This window comes from Centroberyx gerrardi, chromosome 1, assembly GCF_048128805.1.
Source record: "Centroberyx gerrardi isolate f3 chromosome 1, fCenGer3.hap1.cur.20231027, whole genome shotgun sequence".
Classification (NCBI taxonomy): domain Eukaryota; kingdom Metazoa; phylum Chordata; class Actinopteri; order Beryciformes; family Berycidae; genus Centroberyx; species Centroberyx gerrardi.
In genome coordinates, this window is record NC_135997.1 from 19,660,315 (window position 1) to 19,680,314 (window position 20,000).

At 40.9% G+C, this 20,000-nt stretch overlaps 1 protein-coding gene and 1 long non-coding RNA gene across 2 annotated transcripts in view; one reads left to right on the top strand and one right to left on the bottom strand.

The window, feature by feature from the left end:
• Positions 1-20,000, bottom strand: part of csmd1b (CUB and Sushi multiple domains 1b) — a 326,361-nt gene that overhangs the window by 231,710 nt on the left and 74,651 nt on the right. The gene's annotated exons all lie outside the window — the stretch shown is intronic.
• LOC144539425 (uncharacterized) lies at positions 6,257-10,807 on the top strand. Its single transcript, XR_013504948.1, has 3 exons — positions 6,257-6,578; positions 6,686-6,817; positions 9,049-10,807. It is a non-coding gene; the product is annotated as an uncharacterized LOC144539425 (long non-coding RNA).

A 20,000-nucleotide genomic window follows, 5' to 3' on the forward strand; every position in this document is an offset into this window, starting at 1 on the left:
TGCGGCATGTGTGCGTGTGTGTGTTTAGGTCATTAATTTAAATATGTGTGTAGTTGTGTATGTGTGTGTGCAGCTGTGTGTGCATTTACACAATGTGAAATTAAAGGTCAGTATGTGTGTGTGTGTGTGTGTGTTACACCCTAAAACAAATAATTAGTATGTCTATTTGTGCACCTATATGTCCATATGAATACCACTGAGTGTGTGTGTGTGTGTGTGTGTGTATCTCACAGATAATCTCAGTAGATTGATAGTGTTCTCCTGAACCGTGCAACTATGTGACGTTGAATGCACCTTGGTTTCACAGCATTTTACAGCGTTTTATAACATTTTACAGTGTTTCCATTTAAATAGTGTTCAGTCCAGAGAAAACCATTTCTACGCTTGGACAAACTTATATCCTGATACGCACACGCACTTGTACGCACACACACACACACCTACACACACACACACACCCACACACACACACACAAGCCATAGTGGGCTAAATGACAGACAATCATTCGCTACTCCGTACCATGCACAGACGCACAGGCACACATACACAGAAATAGATACAAATACACACCTCAGAAATACAGACAGACATGCCCACACACACACACACACCTACACACACACACACAAACACACACAAAACCACAGACAGACACACACAAGCAAAGTAGATTCTGGAGTATTTCATCATGTGCGTAGAATATGCATGTTCCTCTCTCTCTCTCTCTCTCTCTCTCTCTCTCTCTCTCTCTCTCTCTCTCTCACACACGCTCACACACACACACACACACACAAAACCATTCATTGATTCATTAACCACTTTGTTCCTTCCATCCATCTTTCAGTGGAGGGTGAAGGACGGCCGGAGTAAGGGAGGGATGGAGGGAGAAGGGGACAGAGAGCGATGGATGGAAGAACCGCAGAAACATGGAGCGGAGAATGGAGAGAAAAACACTGTGAAATACAGAGTCAGAACAGCGAATAAAAATATTACCCAAAAAAACAAAAAAAATGAAAGAGAGAGAAGCTGAGAGTGAGAATGAGAGGAGGAGAATGTAAAACAGCAAATGAAAGAGCAGTGAGAGAGACTTTTACGGGGGAGAGGGAGAGCAGTGAGGGAGTTCGTTGAGGGAATGCGGAGGCGAATGGAATGGCGGAGAAACTTTTGATGTTGTCAAATGAAACATCTCACGTAAAAACAACAGGGACAGAAGAATAATTACCAACAACTTAGAAAACCAGCAGCTTTCGCACACATCCGCACAATACGCATTCATCCACATGCACACGACAACAACAACAACAACAGAACTGGGGACACTTAAATCAACAACGCCGGTAGCCCACGCAAGTGCAATCAGTCCCTCGTCTTCCTCAGCGCTCATTAGAACGCCTCACAACATATTCACACAGAGAGGAAATTAGACAACACAGAACTTTTCATTCTTTCATAAAGCAAGGGTTTCATAAACTAGTATTACTGTTATTATGATAGTAATGACTGATGTTGATGCTGATTGTATTATATGGATTGGATTATTATAATTCCTGTGATTATTATTAAAGATATTATTATTATTATTACAACTATGACAATTAGGATAATAACAACAATAACCATAACAATAACAATATGTGATTTGCTGCCAACATAAACAGACATACAACAGCAACAATGACGACAAAAAAAACTTTCTTGCTCTATTACCGGGTTTGCCAGCCTGCTAATGTCTTCATGCTAGGATATTATAAGAATAATAACCTGTCTGCAGAATGTACCATACTTATTTTCTAATAAACATTCCCCTTGGCTATGAAAGAGGAAAACAAATACAAAAATAATATAAACAGAAGGGGGGGAGAGGTGGGGAAAAAATAGCTAGAGCTACAGTTTATTAAATATTGACTGTTCTTATTAAATATCGGCTGTTCTTTGTAAATGTCCTGCTTTTAAATGAGACTGGAACACCGGACTCGTACAGCAGTTTTGAAAAGAAAGAACATTGAGAAAAGTTCCTTACCATGAATAAAACAACAGCATGGTAAAGTTATTAAAACAGAGAGAGAGGGGGGAAATAAATGGTGAGAGAGCAATGACGGTTTAACCTTTGTTAAAGTGACTAATGTAACAAACTCTCTGCATTACAGTGGACCCAGAATACTGGAACATAACATGCATTCCATATTACAAACAAACAATGACTTATGAACTAAATCATGCCTCTTTATCCCTCTCTCTCTCTTTCTCTCTCCCTCTCTCTCTCCTTTTAAGTGATAATCCACAAGATCCTCGTTTCTCTTGATTTTGGCGACACCTCTGGTGATAAGCGGTCATTGCTTTGATTTTTTGCACTCAATGAAGGCACACTGACCCAACACACAGTAATATAAAGGCACAAACATTCTCTCACCTTCTTACAAGCTGCTGATGTTGCCTCCATAAACATAAAACGCATCACTTCCTGTGCAGCAGAGGATTTTTCCCGGGAAAGAGGGACGCCCTCATAGGTGTTTAGAACAGTAAATGTAAAAGCTTTCATGAACTGGGTACAGGTTGAATCACTATTGTGTGGTATCAATCGGCAATGGAGAGTAGCAAAACGGACATTTATTTATATTAAAAAAGTTCTGGGTTATTACTTTAATGCCAATAAATCCTGCCTAAACTGACTTCTTCCTTCAATTTCCCTTTAGCTTCAAAAGTAAGAAAATGAACAGTGTCTGCATCCATGTGGTGTGATTTGTGGCTCTGTGTGGCTCTGTGTGGTAGTTTGTGGCAATTAGTAGAACCCCTGAGGCTCCATTACTGTGCCACTATGACAGCATTAGAAATTGGGATGTCAGTGTTCAGAGGTGTTGTGTATGGTTCACATACGGTGTTGTGTGTGTGTGTGTGTGTGTCTGTGTGTGTGTGTGTCAAGGGTGGGAGTAACGATTCACAATTACACTCGTTACAGTAACTGAGTAGATTTTTATGTGTAATTGTACTTTTTTGTGTATTTTCCCGAATCAGTTATTTTACCTTTACTTAAAGGTTCAGTGCAATGAGAATCGCATTTCTCAATTTCATGGTACAATTTAACAAAGGGCCTGTTGATATAACGTTACCTAAATTAGTATAACTGTCAGCATTGTGGAAATTTGATGCCCTTTGAAAAAGTCTCCCTATGGTTGTCAACAGAATCAAACAGATTTAGAATTCCAATCTACTTCCTGGTATAAATGATGTCAGCTATACCCAGGTTTTAATGAATGCTCTCATTGGTGGACAGTATTCATAGTTAAAGAGTAACTAAACCCCACCCAAATCTGTGGTGAAGCCTGACACCTAATGGTGGAAAGTAGGGTACTGAACTGGTCATCTGCTATTGGCTGGTCTTTGTTTGAGGGTGATGTCACCCTCTATAGAGTACAGCAGGTGGTGACATCACCTGGCACAAAGAACAGCCAATAGCAGATGGCCAGATCAGTACCCTACTTTCCACCATTAGGTGTCAGGCTTCACCACATATTTGGGTGGGGTTTAGTTACTCTTTAATCAGGTGTCCCACAGTCAACAAGTCAACAATAGCCAGCTACTTGCCAAACTAGCCAAAATCTCTGTGCCTCCACTGTTGCTGGGTGCTGGAGTTCCTTAAGATAGAAATATTAACATGCAGTAGATAGCAAAGCTATAGGAAAGGTTCGGCTTTCCCTCAGACCTACAAGCTTTGTACCATCTAACCATCTAAAAAAAATAAAAGTGATGCTCATTGTGTTAGAAATCAACATCAAACTTTTCCTGACTGAGTTGAAATAATTGCTCTGGATCTCTAAGTGATGTATTGACTCAAGTATTGTGCTTTGCTGCATTTTAAATCAAAGCCATTACACAGTACAGATTTTGTAGGCTTTCCATAAGAATTGCATCAGACTGGCCAGTCGTAAACTGGCCAACTGTGGAGCCATTTTCAGTGGATGGTCAGTCAGCCGAGAAGAGAAGAGTCCGGCCTTATTTTGTACGTTTTTTTTTTCCAATTAAAAGAATATAGTTTGAACTCTGTCCTCTCGGCCTTTTGGAATTGCACTGAAAATATCACATCTAACAAGGTTCTCTTTTGTAAAAAGTAATTCGGTAACTTTTACTCTCATGACATTTATAATGAGCTACTTTGTACTTTTTAGTTTTCTACTTTTTAGTTTTGTTTTACACCAATACTTTTACCTCTACTTAAGAACAATGTCAGCAAAATAACAGTACTTCTACTTGAGTAGGGTATTTTGGTACTTTTTCCACCCCTGGTGTGTGTGTGTGTGTGTGTGTGTGTGTGACCCAGGGACTCGGGAGCTGGAATTTAATTTCCCAAGTTTCTGCTCTATTATACACACACTCACGCACACACACACAGACATTGTTGACAACACTGTGTTAGAGAATGATCACAACCGTGTCTGTAGTACAAAAACAAACAAGATAATCAACCAGAATGAAACAAATGGAATTGTTAAATTTAACAACAAACATGCAAGAGGTGAAGATATGTAACACAGCTGGGTAATCATAACCAGAAAGCATATATGAATAGGGTTCAACTGATATGGAGCTTTGAAGGCCGATACTGATTTTTTGGATTTAAGCTGATGATAGCTGATATTTTGTGCCAATATAAATGTGATCATTTTAGTATTCAGAATTCTATTCTTGGAAGGGTGGAAATGTCTCTGGAAAAGCATTTGGACCACGGGACACTAAAACTCTCCACTGAAAGCCCAGACAACAACAATATCGGTCAAACTGTTGATAGGAACGTTGATGACATCCTTCATTCTCACACATGTAGTCCAATGAAAAGTGGGATAGTGTGCACCAATCATCATGTTGCAATCTGGTTCCATTGTGGCACAGCTGGATGACTGGTTCCACTGGATTCTATGCTCGTTTGCAAAGCAGGTTGAGGCTGGTTGAGGTGAAGAGTGAATATCAGGACTAGGGGTGTCACGATTTCGATTCTAAATCGAAAATCGATCGAAATGAGCGTTCGATTTCGACCTTCGAAATCACAAGCAGGTTCGCGAATCTCCCAGTGTTTTTTTCTCTCCACCCCTGCCTACTTGCACGAGTCTGAAGAAAAAAAACAAAAACATTTTAATGACGACACAGCGTAACTGCTAGAGAGCGCCCGTTCTATATTTCACTATAGTGCCCAAGAGCGCCCGTCATTTTTATAAATCATTTAAAATGTACCAAAAACTGAAAATCAAGTTATCAGCTTTGTTTTATATATACTTCAAGTTGTCATCGATGAACCGGAACTGGAAAATATTGTATATCTGGTGACACTGAGATGTTTGCTTTTCCCCGGGTTTAGTTGTCCTCCACCGGTAAAAATGGCTTCGCCAGCTAAGCGTCACGCTTTTAAAACCTTCTGGAAGCTGTCAGATTGTGCTGTGAGACAGAACCTGACCCGCCGTATGTAGTGGAAAGTTACCGAGACATTGTGAGTTGAAGTCTTTTGATCGAAATCGCTTGTTCTTGCTCGATAAAACAAGACACAAGATCACCTTCACTAAACAGCGGGACCTACCTGCTCTCACCGCCGGAGACAGAAGCTGTTTTCCGGGAGGCAGTGAGCCGAAGAGTCGGTAGGAGGACTGACCGGGTTGCGGTGACTTTTATCCGTATTTGTTTGTCGACTATTACTGTCTGATCTTATTAGTGTGGGTTGAGGCGCTGGAGGTTTTGTATGGATTTTGAAAGCTTATTGTTAGCCAAGATAGGAAGGATCTGTTTTGTTGTCATACTGTGAATGTTGACACTGAAGTAAGGAGACGCCCTGCATCGCCTTGCCATGTATTTGGTACCAAATTAAAGGGAAAGTTGTGTTTTTTTAAATGGAAAAACTTTGAAAAAATTTGACCATATGGAGTTAGTGTGGTACATTCCAAAAAAAAAATATGGCAGTTATATCACACTTGATACCATCTTTTTAAAGAAGAATTTGAAAATGTAAATGACAGTTGTCAGGGCATAAAACCAATGATCTGTTGATCTTACAAATCAAGACTCGATAGTCTAACAATGGCATATCCGTCAGTGCTAAAAAAAAAATGTTTAAATCGAATCGTGGATTTGGAGAATCATGACACCCCTAATCAGGACTGAGATAAACAGCTGGAAATGTGTGTGTGTGTGTGTGCGTGCGTGTGCACTTGTAAATACCACTTCAGGGGGATAATAAGGCAATAAGATGACCAGCTGTTTGAAGAACCCCTTTGACTCAGTTCAGTCAGACAACTGTGGATTATTTTAATGTATTTTATTAGTTATGAATAATTATTATAACAGACTCTGTCTCGATATTCATTCTCTGATCTGCCTGACGGGTATTTCAATGTCATTTCGGTTAATATCATTATCAATCTAGCTTTACTGACTACTTATATTTAAGTTTATTAAAGTTTGTATGTCTCTCTTGCATGTTTGAATGAGCCTTTTCTGTGTCCAGGTGAAGAGGGGTCGGACGATGACGTCAGCATTTCATCCATACACGAATGTACCTCCACATCACAAGTCCAAGACCAGACAGGGTCTGCAACAGGTGAGCCTGAACAATTAGATTATTTTATAAAATAAAATAATTTCTCTTCTGACTGTTTCTTCAATTTTTTGTCATTCATTATTTATTAAAGTTCTTTCTGTGCCTAGATGTCAGTCAACCAGATGAGGTCAGCATGCCAAGAGAAGAGGAGTCAGAAGATGAGGTCAGCTTGTCATCCCCTCAAGAATGTACCTCCACATCACAAGTCCATAAACAGAGTGTGTCTGCAAAAAAAAGAGGTAAGCTCTGGGGCTTGGATTCTCTTTTGGGCCACTGCCCAAAAGTTCACTACTTTGCTTTTAATGAAAATGTTACCTGTTTTATACTGGCCTCAGCCATGTACAATCGCTAAAACACAGACGACCAGTGAGTAAAGAGTCAAAAAGCAACAGAACAATCACTGGTGCCTGAACAGTATCCTATAACTTCATTAACGCAGCTCAAACCAACTGGGTGCCTCAGCACGGAAACCAAGCTTTGATAAATACACCGGATCTGCACTGGTCCAGTATCCTCCCGTATTTTAGCTGGTCGCTACCGGTGCTTAAAAAAAAAAAAAACACTTGTCACAGTGGAGCTGAGAACAGCGGAGTTTCCTCTGCTGTGATGTGGTCAAGGCATTTCATTTTTATAAACAACCTCAGAGCTGTCTGTCTTCAGACTGTCCTGACCTGTCCCTGACAACATAGAGCTACCTGTGTGATTGCTTACTAGAGCTGTTAAAATTTCTCCCAAATCACGTTGAATATTCGCCTGGTGCAAGCAGCCTCTCTCCAGCGCTGGAGGTTTGCACAGAACTGCTAATAGTGGTGATGCCTGTACCAGCGATCAGCCAAGAGGAGCAGGTTGTTCTAATGGAGAGAGCATGAATGAGCATGGACGCTTGATCATAGCCTGAAGCATCATGAAAATACAAGAGAGCTGCTTATAATATCTGACAGCTCTACATTGAGCTACATTTAAAGGGACAGTATGGGACTTTATTGGCTTTTTATTGACAAAAATCAAATATCGCTTTCATAAAGTAGACTTTGTGTGTTTCAATCAGCTGTTTCACTGAGTTTACTGCTCAGACAAGTGATGAAGCCATCCCTTGTTTTAGCACAGAGCCAAATGGAGACCATTATGAACCTAATGTGATGCTGAACTGCGTCAAGATGGCGTTAAAATGGGCAGACACACAAAGAGAGAGGAGGGACAGGGAAGCGTGAGCCTGTCTCACCTGGTGCAGCGACCCAGTTCATCCCACCTGACAGTGCCTTTGCTCCGTATCAATCCCTCCTCTCACTCTCTCTCCCTCCTCTCCTGTCTCTCTTGCATGACGCGCATCAATGTCGCCCGCGATTGTTTTTCCTTTTTTTCACGGCACCGTAGTCTACTTGCTACAAACTTTAACATCCCATAATATCAGGACAATATTTTTTTACCGTTATAAAATAGCAAGCCTACACAGCAGCCACGTCCCCTGTGCTCCGGCTCAGCTGACCGCTGTTCAGATGGCGGTTATAGATCTTCACATGTTGAACTATTTTAAACAAAGTGCAGCCAAACACCAGGCTGAAGAGAGAGCGAGGCTCCTGACAGCTGCAGGTGAGCCACAGGTGAGCTGCAGAGTGGCGCTGTTCGTTTTTTCTTTATTTTTTTCCAGCACCAACGTCCGGTGCAGGTCATACACGCTGTCTGTGTATGTTTGTAGGTCTGATCTTCCACCATGAACTGAACTGCGCTGCAACGATCACCTACTTCTTTTAGGCCTACCTAACAGTCTATGGCTCTAGTCTGGCGAAGTTCAGCATCACATCACTGGACTTTCAAAGTAAACGTGATGCCAGCTGTAAATGAGTTAAATAGTGGAACAGCTGCACTTTTACAGCCGATTTTAGGATGAAACTCTAAACATAACCTAAGCATAAATTACCATGGTGATCTAGCCAGGGAAAAGGATCATGAGGCAAGATTTATGAAAAAATAGAAATGCATTTTAAGTTTTCTAATAATAATGGGACATGAAGCATTCAAAACCAAAAAGAATGAGCCATCTAGCATATCTCTCTGTTGCCTTGAACAGGCTGTGTGCTGCAAAATGCGCTGCAATTCTGGGTCCAAATTTCCCGTGCTGACGTCAAATTACACTGCATGCATGACACGTCCTCGACGGCTTGGCTTTCCACCGCTTGGTACCAGCGGCTGTGGGTGGATGTCTTGCAGCGAATACTACTTGGTTATATGAGCAGCGAGTAGAGAAATAACATCACATTTTAATATTTTTTCATACGTACTGTGGTCCATGAATGCACCATTCTCCAGTAATTACAGAATGAATGTGAAGCTCAGGGTTGAATCATGAACTTAATGATGGATCGATTATCTGTTTATCAGTTCAGGGAGTCCTGTAATGTGCTATGCAGTCAGGGCTCCTGCTATGAAATTGTCAGTTTAATCAAAATGTAATCTTTTTCTGCCTTCTTAGGTAAAAAAGCTGCTGTAAAACGTTGGACACCCGAGGAAATTTCTGCTGTAGAAAAACACCTGAAGAGGTTTTTGGTGAGGCAAGAAGTTCCAGGTAAAGCCGACTGTGAGCGCTGCATTTCTGCAGAACCTAAAGCGCTGCAACAAAGAGACTGGAAAGCAGTCAAATATTTCCTCAAAAATAGAATAACTGCCATGAGAAGAAAATTAGAATGAAAGCAGTGGACTGATCAGAAGTATGGACACCTCCGTTTCCCTCTCTGTCTGTCTTCTATGGAGGAGTCTTCATACAAGCCCAATTCAAAACAGAGTTGTACAGTAATATCAACTCATGTCACATAAATATGACTTGTCAGCCTGTTTACAAAGTCTTGGCTAAATCACTCAAAATGAAAAATTCAATTCAATGAAAAATTGATTCATTAGTTTTATTGTAAGTTGGCTGACTTTCCTTTTCTTTTGGCATAAGTTTAATGCCAACACTTCTTTGTTCAAAGCGGAAATAGGCTGTAAGTTGAAGTAGCTGCTGTGGTTCTAGCAGTTGACAACACATTAAACAAATACATGCTTTACCTCAGTTATACTGTTGTCAGATAAAAGTTATGTTTGTTCATTAATTTTGCAGTCTGTAACACTGTACTACACTGTTATGATATTCCTAATGCAAATTATGTTGCAAATTAAACATTTCCAGTAAGGGATTAGGTAACCAACTATTCACCTTAAGGGATAGTTCACCCAAAATTCAAATTGCACTCATCTACTCACTCTCATGTCCACTAAGAGCTGGGAGAAGTTTCAGAGTTATCCGTGGCTTCTCTGAGTTACAGGGGGTCTCGGTGTAGCAGTGCATGTCCATCCAAATACCTCCATGTTACTCGTACGTAATGTCCGTCTTATTGAAGCCCCAAAATGAGATTTTTTCTAGTCTATATTTCAAGCTTGTTTGTAGTGGAAGTTCCCAGCACTTCCTGGTCTGTCCAAATCTTTCGAGATGTGCGCATAATTTGCACTGATGTCGGTTCACGAGATTTGGACGGACCAGGAAGAGAAGTGCTGGGAGCTTCCACTACAAACAAGCTTGAAATATAGACCTATTAATTTTTTTACATAATTTTTTTAACGGAATTTCTCGTTTCAGGGTTTCAATACAAGACGGACATTACATATGAGCTGTATGGAGGTATTTGGATGTTTTTTCGTGTGTCTTTTTGTTATGAAAAAAGTGGGATCCATTTGCAATCGTTATATGGACATACACTGCTGCACTGAGACCACCTTTAACTCAGAGAAGCCACAGATAACTCTGAAATTTCTGCCAGCCCTTAGTTGACATGAGGGTGAGCAGATAATGAGTGCAATTTGAATTTTGGGTGAACTATCCCTTTAAAATAGCAGCTGTAAAATGATTGGGTATACCCAATGGTATACTGACTGTACCGACAGACTGGCAACTTCAGCCATTGCACAGAGCTGCCATGGTTAACATGAAGCCAGCTAGATACTGTAGCTACATGACAAAGATCCAAATTGCTAGTACAGTCAGGATTATTCAATTAGATTCAAAATTGTGATTCAAGTGAATGGGTTTTAACATAAGTTTATAAACTTATGTTAAAACTATAGTTTCCAAATAACACACTTCTATAAGTTATCTTTAATGTAGTACACTGTGTGTCATGTACTCGCATTATCAACGTGTAATATGTAGTCTGTTCACTGACATGTTTTGATAAATAAATACATGGGCCTTCAGGATATCTTCTTGTTGTTTGTTTATTTGCATTGTAATGCACGGTGAATCAGCACTGATTTGATTTCACAATTTCGCCAAAATAAGACATAGACAATTATGCTAGTGTAGTGGGTCTGGAATAGCCACATATAGTGATGCCGCCTGAGTGGCTCATGCTGCCGGACCAGAGACCCCTAGCTCTGGCGCCGGTAACACTATTCAGCTAACTTTATGCAACGTGAAGAATGCTTACAGTTAACTCCAGGGTGGAATAAAAAGAAGAAAAAAAAACAGTGTTGACTCAAAATTAGATCTTGGGTTCATTCATTTTAAATGGTCAATTGCTGGTTCTGAGGATCATTATTTGATTATCATGCTACTACCCTGTCTTCCTATTGATGATCTTTTGTCAAGATGACAGCAGATAGACTAGTTAATGAGCTAACAAGGCATGTGGATTTGCAGGTGTAAAGGATAAAGTGATGGAATGAAGGAAGTAGTGAACTCAACCAAAGTCCAGCGTGTGTCCTATTTGTGTCTAGCCTTCTCATATGTTTACATTTTCATATGTTTTTAATGATATTTATTGTTGGTGCAGGAAACATTTAACAGTGGTTAGCAAGTGGTCAATGGGCCCCAGATAGTAACCTAATACCCTGCAAAGATACAAAAACAAGAGAAGTGTGTGTGTGTAACACTGGACCTCACAAGTAGACGGAAGTTAGAAACGGACCCCACAAGTGACCAAAAAACTTTTTTGACAAAACTTTAGAATTTTGTTAAATTGAAGTGATTATTGTGATTGAGAATTTTTTTTTAGCTTACCTGATTTTTTACAGCATTGTAGAACCACTGGAAAGGGTGGACCCCATAAAGGAGCAAAAAGTTGGTGGGAAGGGCAAAAACCAGTATGCGTGTGTGTGTGTGTGTGTGTGTGTGTGTGTGTGTGTGTAAAAATAATATATTTACATCACTCAAAGTTGTCTAGCAGTAGTGTCAATTTTCATACTCTGTGATGTTTGGTAGCCACTGGACTCTGACGTGTGTATGTGCATGTGTGTGTGTGTGTGTGTGTAAGAGAGAGTTCTGCCCTAAGCATCTGCTGTTGGCATGTGCTGTTGACAACTGAGTCACCAGGATTAGACCAAAAACACAACACATGCACACACATGCACGTACACGCAGACACACACACACCCACACGCAAACCCATTAGCACAAATACTCACTTTCCTACTTTCTCTGTCTTTCTCTCAAACACACCCTTTCTTTCTTTCTTTCTTTCTGTATTTCTACATGTCTCTTTCTCTCTCTTTCTCTCTGACTAGAAACACATGCTCCCATAATGCCTTTGGCCATTGCCACATCAGTCAGCCATCACTGACTGTTTCTGTTCTGTCAACCAGACCAGCAGCACCACCAGTGTAGAGAGAGTTTGAAAGAAAGATACAAAGAGAGAGCAGAATTTTCACAAATTGTGTGTGCTCGTGTGTGTGTGTGTTTCTGTGTGTTCGCAGTATAAGAGCTCGCGGTTGGTGTGGTGATGTTACTGAATATTTGTAGTTCAGACATGATTTTGATTTTGTTTTGATATAAAAACTGTGAACTACCTTAAAACTAACCAAGAACATCAGCCTGTAACCCTGTATTCTCCTGTATGGATTTATCCGTATGAAAATAACCTGGACTACTCTTCTTCACCTACAGCTTTTACAGTAATCTGTACCGCTGGTTCTCTCATTTTTCCTCAGGACCTACATCTTCATAATCACTTTTCCTGTGACCCAAAGCTGATTTTGTGGCCTTTTGTGAAGGCTCCTCTAATAAAATGTAACCTGGCCCAGGCAATGTTTGTTTCATTTGGTTTGTATTTTTTTTTTTTTCTACTGTTGGCTATATTTCAGCCGGAACAACCAGCAACCGTTTTGCTCTGGCATGACAATGGCTCATTGGATTGCAAATCTTTTATACCTCGTTGTGTACTGAAGGCACATAGTTGAGGTGAATCCAAACACTAGCGCCACTGGCAGGGTTGTTTTTAAAAATTGTGCATCGGTCTGTTCAGTCCAATAGCACCCCTGTGACACCACCACCAAACACAGTGCACAGGTCTAAAAATCCTCACTGTGTAGTTCTGTTAATTAAATTTCATAGCCAAGGGTCAGTAGCTCAGTGGGCAATGTCGACGCTGAATGGGCCTTGAAAGAGTGACTGAAATGTGTCGCATTTCTGTCAAGGGCATGGAACTAATTCATTTGTCACCTGGTCACAGCAGCTAGTGGATTCATGATTTCACCAGGTAGTGTAAATGCTCAGCAGGGATTTTGTCAGAGAAAACACATTGAAGCCATGCTGACCAGCAGAATTAATACTTACCAGCCACATCAAAAAATGTACCACAATTTGACTGATGTCTTTTGATTTCATGACCCTTTAACATTATTGATCAGATTACAGTAGTGGTGCCAATTTAATAAGCAAAACCTGGGCCTATCTATGGAGGAGCAGTGAATGCTTGGAGGAACGTGGATGAACTACTAGAGGGCATTTTGTGTTCTGTTACACAGGATATTTTTGGGCTGAAATGGGTTTAAAACACTCCTCTGGCTGTTGGTTGGTGCATCTGTTCTGTGTGTAGCTCTGGTGTTGGATTGATCTGTTTTAACATCCACTAACATCTTCATTTTGCCCTATTTTCGATCTAATGCGTTTGGGCTGAGCGATGCATGAGATCCCCTGGTTTTGCCTGTAACCAGCCCATCAGTTGGTGGGAAATCTTCTCAGCGCACAGGAAGTGACGAATAGAGCCTGGGAAATACAAGTTTTCTGAGCATATTTGAAAGAAAAACAAAAATACAAGGTGTAAAGTTACCTCAAAAGAAGAAATTTCGTTAGATCTTTTGTCTCTCTCGTCCCTTTGGTACCCCAGTGTTATAAAGCAATCACGGAGCAGCTGGGTTGGTGCTGTGTGCAGTTTACTGGCCTCACGTTACATGATTTCTGAGTATTGAAGTCCTAAAAATTGAAACCGTTACTTCTCGTTGCCAACTGGGGCTGCCAATGTGCAAAAATTGTATAGTGCAACTTTAATTTATGTTGCTTGTGTATGTTGGCACTTGCTAAGAAATCACTGTTTATGTGGTCGGCAGTTTTATAGTCGAGTGCATTCAGTATTCTAAAGAAGTTTTTGCAGTGAGCCTATAACAATGTGTGTTTGGCCTTGTGGCTGCATGTGTCCCTATTACTACCAGTGTGCTGTAATTGAATAACTAAGCACCACTAAAGATGGGCAAGGGACAAGCTGTGGTGCCACCCATGTTGTGCTTAGGAGAAGTAAATAGTGCAGTGACAAGGTGTTTAAACTTTCTCACCCCTACTTCTCAGCGACTGTGTGTGTGTGTGTGTGTGTGTGTGTGTGTGCGTGTGTGTGTGTGTGTACGTGTGTGGACTCTTTGATGTATGATCAAGGATTCTTATTGTTCGCAGCATGACTCCAACTAGCGTAAACACCACACAGCACTTTCATCTAACGCACACCTACACATATTGGCACACACGCATGCACCTAAACACACACACACACACACACACACACACACACACACACACACACACACATACCTAAACACACACACATACAGGAGCAAAAGCACATCATTCATTGGTTGCTGAAGAAAGGTAAGAAGAAAGAAGAGTGGGAGAGAGTAAGGGAGGAAGAGTGAGAAGGGTGGAGGGCAGCAATCCCTCCTTTCTGTTTCATCCCTTTCTCTCTCTCTCACTCTCTTTCTGTCCGTCTCTCTCTTTTCCTTATCCCTCCCTCTCTCCCACTCTCCTTCTGTCCCACTCTCCTTCCCTTCTTTCCTCCCTCTATCCAAATTCACCTTCTGAAAGCTTCATTTTATCTTTCCATTGTTTAATGTTTTCCACACTGACTCTTTAAACGGTCTCTATGAATTACTTAGCACCATTTCTGTATTCAGATCACTTCATCTTCAATTCTTACCTTTTAAAGCATCTCTGAGTAACCAGAGTCTCTCGGTGACGTCTCCGTGGACCCCATACATCAGCCTTCATTCTCTCATCTACCATTTTATCTTCTCTTTTATATCTCCATCGTTTAGTGTTTCCAAATTCACCTTTTAGAATCGTCTCCCAGTATCATTCCCCGTAATACCTCCCTGGCCCCTGTGCATCGCGCTTCTTTCACTCACCAGTCTTTGTGATTTTGTTTTCTCTCTCTTTTGATTTTTTTTCTCCATTGCTCACCCTTTAAATAAACTCTGGGTCTTTTCTTTTCAATTCCCGTCTCTAAAACTCGGCTTTTTAAATGGTCTCTTAGTAACTAAAGTCCCGAGGTAATATCTCCATGGCCCCCACACATCAGACTTCCATCTCTCGTATATTAGAATATTTACTCTTCCTTTTTTGTGCATTCTATTGATCTTTTTAAATCTTTTCATCGTTTACTGTTTTTCCACTTTGCAGTGCCCTTTCGATACTTTGAAATGTGCTTCAAATGAAATGCGTTTTTTAAAGTTATTGGCTTTCTAGTGACTTTGTGTGCGGGCATGTGCGGACACTGTTACAACCCGGCTCAAGGAAGTAACAATGAGGGGAGACATACGCCAAAGTAAAAGTTAAAACAACGATTTATTAACTAAAACTAAGGGAAAATAACTAGACAACACAAACTACATCAAACCAAAAGAACAGAACAAAAGGTGTGCAGAAGTGAGGAGGGAGAGATACACTGATGGTCAGCCGGCTTTTAAAGCCCAAGGAGTACACCGGGCCCAGGTGCACTCCATCAGCCTCGATGATGACTCCACCCACCAGGCTCCTGCAAGATGCAGAGCCAGGAGACTGGGAGGGTCGTCACAGACACATACACATATGTGTATGTGTGTTTTATTTTGTGTCACTGTAAAGTGCCCTAATGGTCAGACAAGTTCAGCACATTTCAGTAAGACAGACCTTTATAGACTGGTTTCTATCCTGGCCGCCTTTCCACAGGTGCAGGCAACCTGATTTTTAACTGTTTGTGGACCAGATCGGACCTTAGAATATGATTTTGAACTCTTTGTGGCACAGATGGGACTTTCCCATGGCTGTCTAAATGGGGAAATAATGTGAAATCTTGTCAATGCTTTGATGCCCAGCACTGATTATTTAATAGATGTGCAGAGAGTAAAAAATTCTTCCCCTTAAAATAGTCAAAAGATGATGGGATATTTTGAGCCCATGGAAATCCAGCGTATGAGAGGTGTAAAGGCGTTGATACATTATCGGCGTCCTGCTGTCTGCACCTCTATTCAAGTCTGCTTTCCTCTCTCTCTCTCTGTCTTGCTCTCTCATCTATCCTCTCACTATATAGGCCTACTGTCTAGCACAGAGCAAATGACAAATGACATGAAAATAATTCACATCAAACTGACAACTATGTTGGAAATCACCCTCCCCCTCTTCCTCCCCTATCTTTTCTGTCTCTCTCAACTGGATACTGTACAATAAAGCAGAAATAAATAAAAAATCCCTCCTAATTATTAGAAGCCTTGATTTTAACAGGAGAGTGTAAACTGAGACTTTAGTTAAGATGAATGGTCTACGGTGGTCATTTAAGTGATGTTGTACTGTTATTTGTCTTTGTAGCTGCTGTGTGTGTAGTTTCCATTAGTGTGTATGTTCGTGTGTGCGTAAACTCATTTAGATGAGATTGTATAGCAGTCTTGTAGCTTATTGTTGCTGTCCAGTACCATATTGCATTGATTAATAAACATTATTCCCCGAGGGGAAATGTTGTGATGTTACAGTGGAAGAGTGTGTTGTACAAGACAAATACATTAAAGGGACATTTCACTAAACCCAGAGCTGTATCCCAAACATTATCTTACACACATCCCCAAAGTGTACACAGTTTTGCAGAACTTTGCTTGGTTAAGAGCTATTGAGAGTTTTTAAGTTTGAAATAAATCCAGCGACTGATGTCACCCAAAGGACAATGAACCAAAGCTGTTAATTAAAATGGTACAGATGACACATAAGCATAGCCCAAAGCATCAGTGAGGGATACTGTTGGAAGGATACAGTTTCCACGTAATTAGGCTATATGTTTTTTTCATAGTGAAAAGAGTAAATGTGTTTTATTTAATAGGAATTAAAATCAAAACAAAGCACGAGAGCCAAATATTTATTGAACTAATAGACCATAGTAAAAGATTTATGTGAGAATCAATTCCACGCAAGGTATGTAAAAAATATTGGTGAGGTAAAATATCTGTCATCTGCATCATCACCAACGTCTACAAAGCCATCAAATTAAAATTCTGTGGTGAGTAAAAAAAAAAATCACTTCCACCCTGAAACAATCTACACAAGTCTTCATCTGAATGAGCATCACATTATAGTAGATGTTAATGCTCACAAATATTCATTCAGTTATCTTTTATGACAGGAATGACAAATGAGAATTCCAGCCAATCAAATTGTTTCAGCAGATCAAATTTTTGTCTGACCCGACATCTTTAATCATGCCTCGCTTTCTCCCTCTTTCTTCTTCTGTCTGTCTCTCCTGTATCTTCCCCTCTCTGTCGTTTTCTTCGTTTCTCTCTGTCTTTCCCTCTCGTTAGTCAGATGACTTCTGAACAGATTGAACGGAATATTAATTGCCACCCTAATTTATGATAATTTATGCTAATCTACACACTCATTGAGTCTCAACGGGCTCGTTATCTAGATCGTTTAGAACGGCCAGGAAGAGATTCGGTCTGTGTGACCCTGAAGGTTGCCAGTTCAATTCCCAATGAGCCGAGCCTCGGGGCTTCAGCAGTTGTATTTAACCCTGTGTGAACTGGCATAAAGCTCTGCTCTTAAACTGTCTGATGCATAGATGGAGATACACAACCAATTAGCGCATACACACGTACTCACACCACAATCTGTGGCACACACAGCAGAACGCACACATGAACAAGTGGTTTACAGCAAAAAAAAAAAAAAAAAAGATGAAAGACACAAAAAGCCAGACATGCACACACGCACAGCCTAAATCCAGTGTTCATCTTTTTGACACACAAAACACTCTAAAATGACTAAGGATATACATGTGCAAAGGATTTAAGTGCTTTCTGTCTTCCTACTCCACATTTCTGCTTCATTAGAAGGAGAGACAGAAAAGTACAGAAGGAGAGCCTGACCTCTTACTTTCAAGTTTATTTTCTTATGACATATCTTCTTTATAAGAAGAGGTTAGGGCTGGGGACAGGAAGGATGAGAGAAACAAATGTACAGTCAGGAAGTAAACACTAAATCACAAGAAGCAACTTTTAGAAGTCTTTACGGGCAAGTGGTGCCTGCGGCATCTGTCAGAGTTTGAGGAAATTCTTTATTTTTTTTTGCAGTAGTCTATCCTGTTCTGCCTAAATTAAATGTCCATCAGGGACTCTTTAGTCTTTTCAGTCATCCTGAAGTGGCTTATTCCCACTCGGGGAGGCCGTGGAGAAGCACGGTGAGAGTCATGTTTTTTGCTTTCAGCGCCGTCTGGCCTCTCCAGAGTGATGCAGGTGGGAAATGTCACTGTGTCCTGTATTATGATCTGTTTAATGGTCAGGCCGCAGTTCGTCCGCCAAAGAGCAGCACGGGGCGCCCCAGGAGACACTACTGTCCTGTTCACCCTCTCCACCTCAGACTTCAGATTTAACTCTGGGTCATGCCACCTCAAGACGTTCTCTGATGACTCCTCTATTGTGGGATGCATCAGTGAGGGCAAGGAGGAGGAGTACCTTCTACAGCTCAACGCCAGCAAGACAAAGGAGCTGCTTGTGGACTTCCAACAGAGCAGGAAGTCACTGACACCTGCCACCGTCCAGGTGAGGAGGTGGAGTCCTACGAGCAACTGGGGGTTCACATCAAAAACAAACTGGACTGGACGGATAACAAGGGAGACTAGACCGTTCTTCTTGAGGAGGCTCAGATCTTTCAATATATGCAACAGACTACTCAACATGTTCTACCAATCACTTGCAGTAGTGTGCTGCGGAGGAAAGATCGAGGCTGGGGATGCAGGAAAGACAAAAATGGTGAAAAGCCTGGCTCTGTTGTAGGGCTGAGCCTGGACTCTGGACGCAGCAGCAGAGGGGAGGATGGGGACTGAACTGATCTCACAACACCTCCCACCCTCTCTATGGTGAGCTGACACAGCAACGGAGCACCTTCATCCTTTGCCTCATCCCCCCGAGGTGCAACTCTGACCGCTTTAGACCGACAGCCATCAGACAATGTGCCATGCTTTGTGTCCAAATGGTCCCAACTTGGAGGGAACTGCAGCAGGGCAGCTGCACTGTTCAAATTATTCTGGACTGCTCTCTGCCTTCCTACATTCTGGACTAATTCTTTCTTTATTTGGGAAAATCAAGAATTTACATAATTTTACTGTTAGTCCTTGTACAGAAATGAGGATTATAATGTAGTAATCACAGCTGTATCCTGTATGCTTCTTCCCCTTTTGTCCCATATAGACAAAATAGAGATATGCACACACATGGAGGGGTTTTCCCTCTCTACATCTTCCCCTTCCAGTTCCACTCATCTTGTCCCTTTAATTAAGTGGACTGATCTATACATACAGAGTCATTTACTGCACCGTTTTTCCTCTGGACATATTTCTGCATATCATTGCATGTTCTCTGCATATGAGCCAGCACAGATAACACTTTTTGTTGATCCATGCTGTGATAATATAGTGAGACTGTGAACAGATAAATAATGCACATGCATTTTGTTGACTGTCATCTTTGTGTACATGTACTACCTCCAACCAGGAGCTTGGTAAGAAGGGACAAATAGAAATGCACAAATCTGAATTTGTGTACAAATGCTATGTGCGTTTAATATTTGATAGGGTGTATAGTTTATAATAATGCTAGTCTACACACCACAACAATTTATGTACATTCACTGGCCATCTATAGACTTGACCATGTGAATATGATGCACATTTGCACATCACATATATTGTTATAAATCCATATACTTGCTTCTTCAGTTTTCATTTTTTTATTGTTCTATTTTGTTTCCATTTCTTATTGCGTGTTTTATATTCTGTTGGTGTGCTTCTATTGTATTTATCTTTTTCCCTGCTGAATCCTATTACTTTTTCTGCTGCAATGACCTAATTTCCCCACGAGGATCATAAAAGTTTTGTCTTATCTTATCTTATCCAG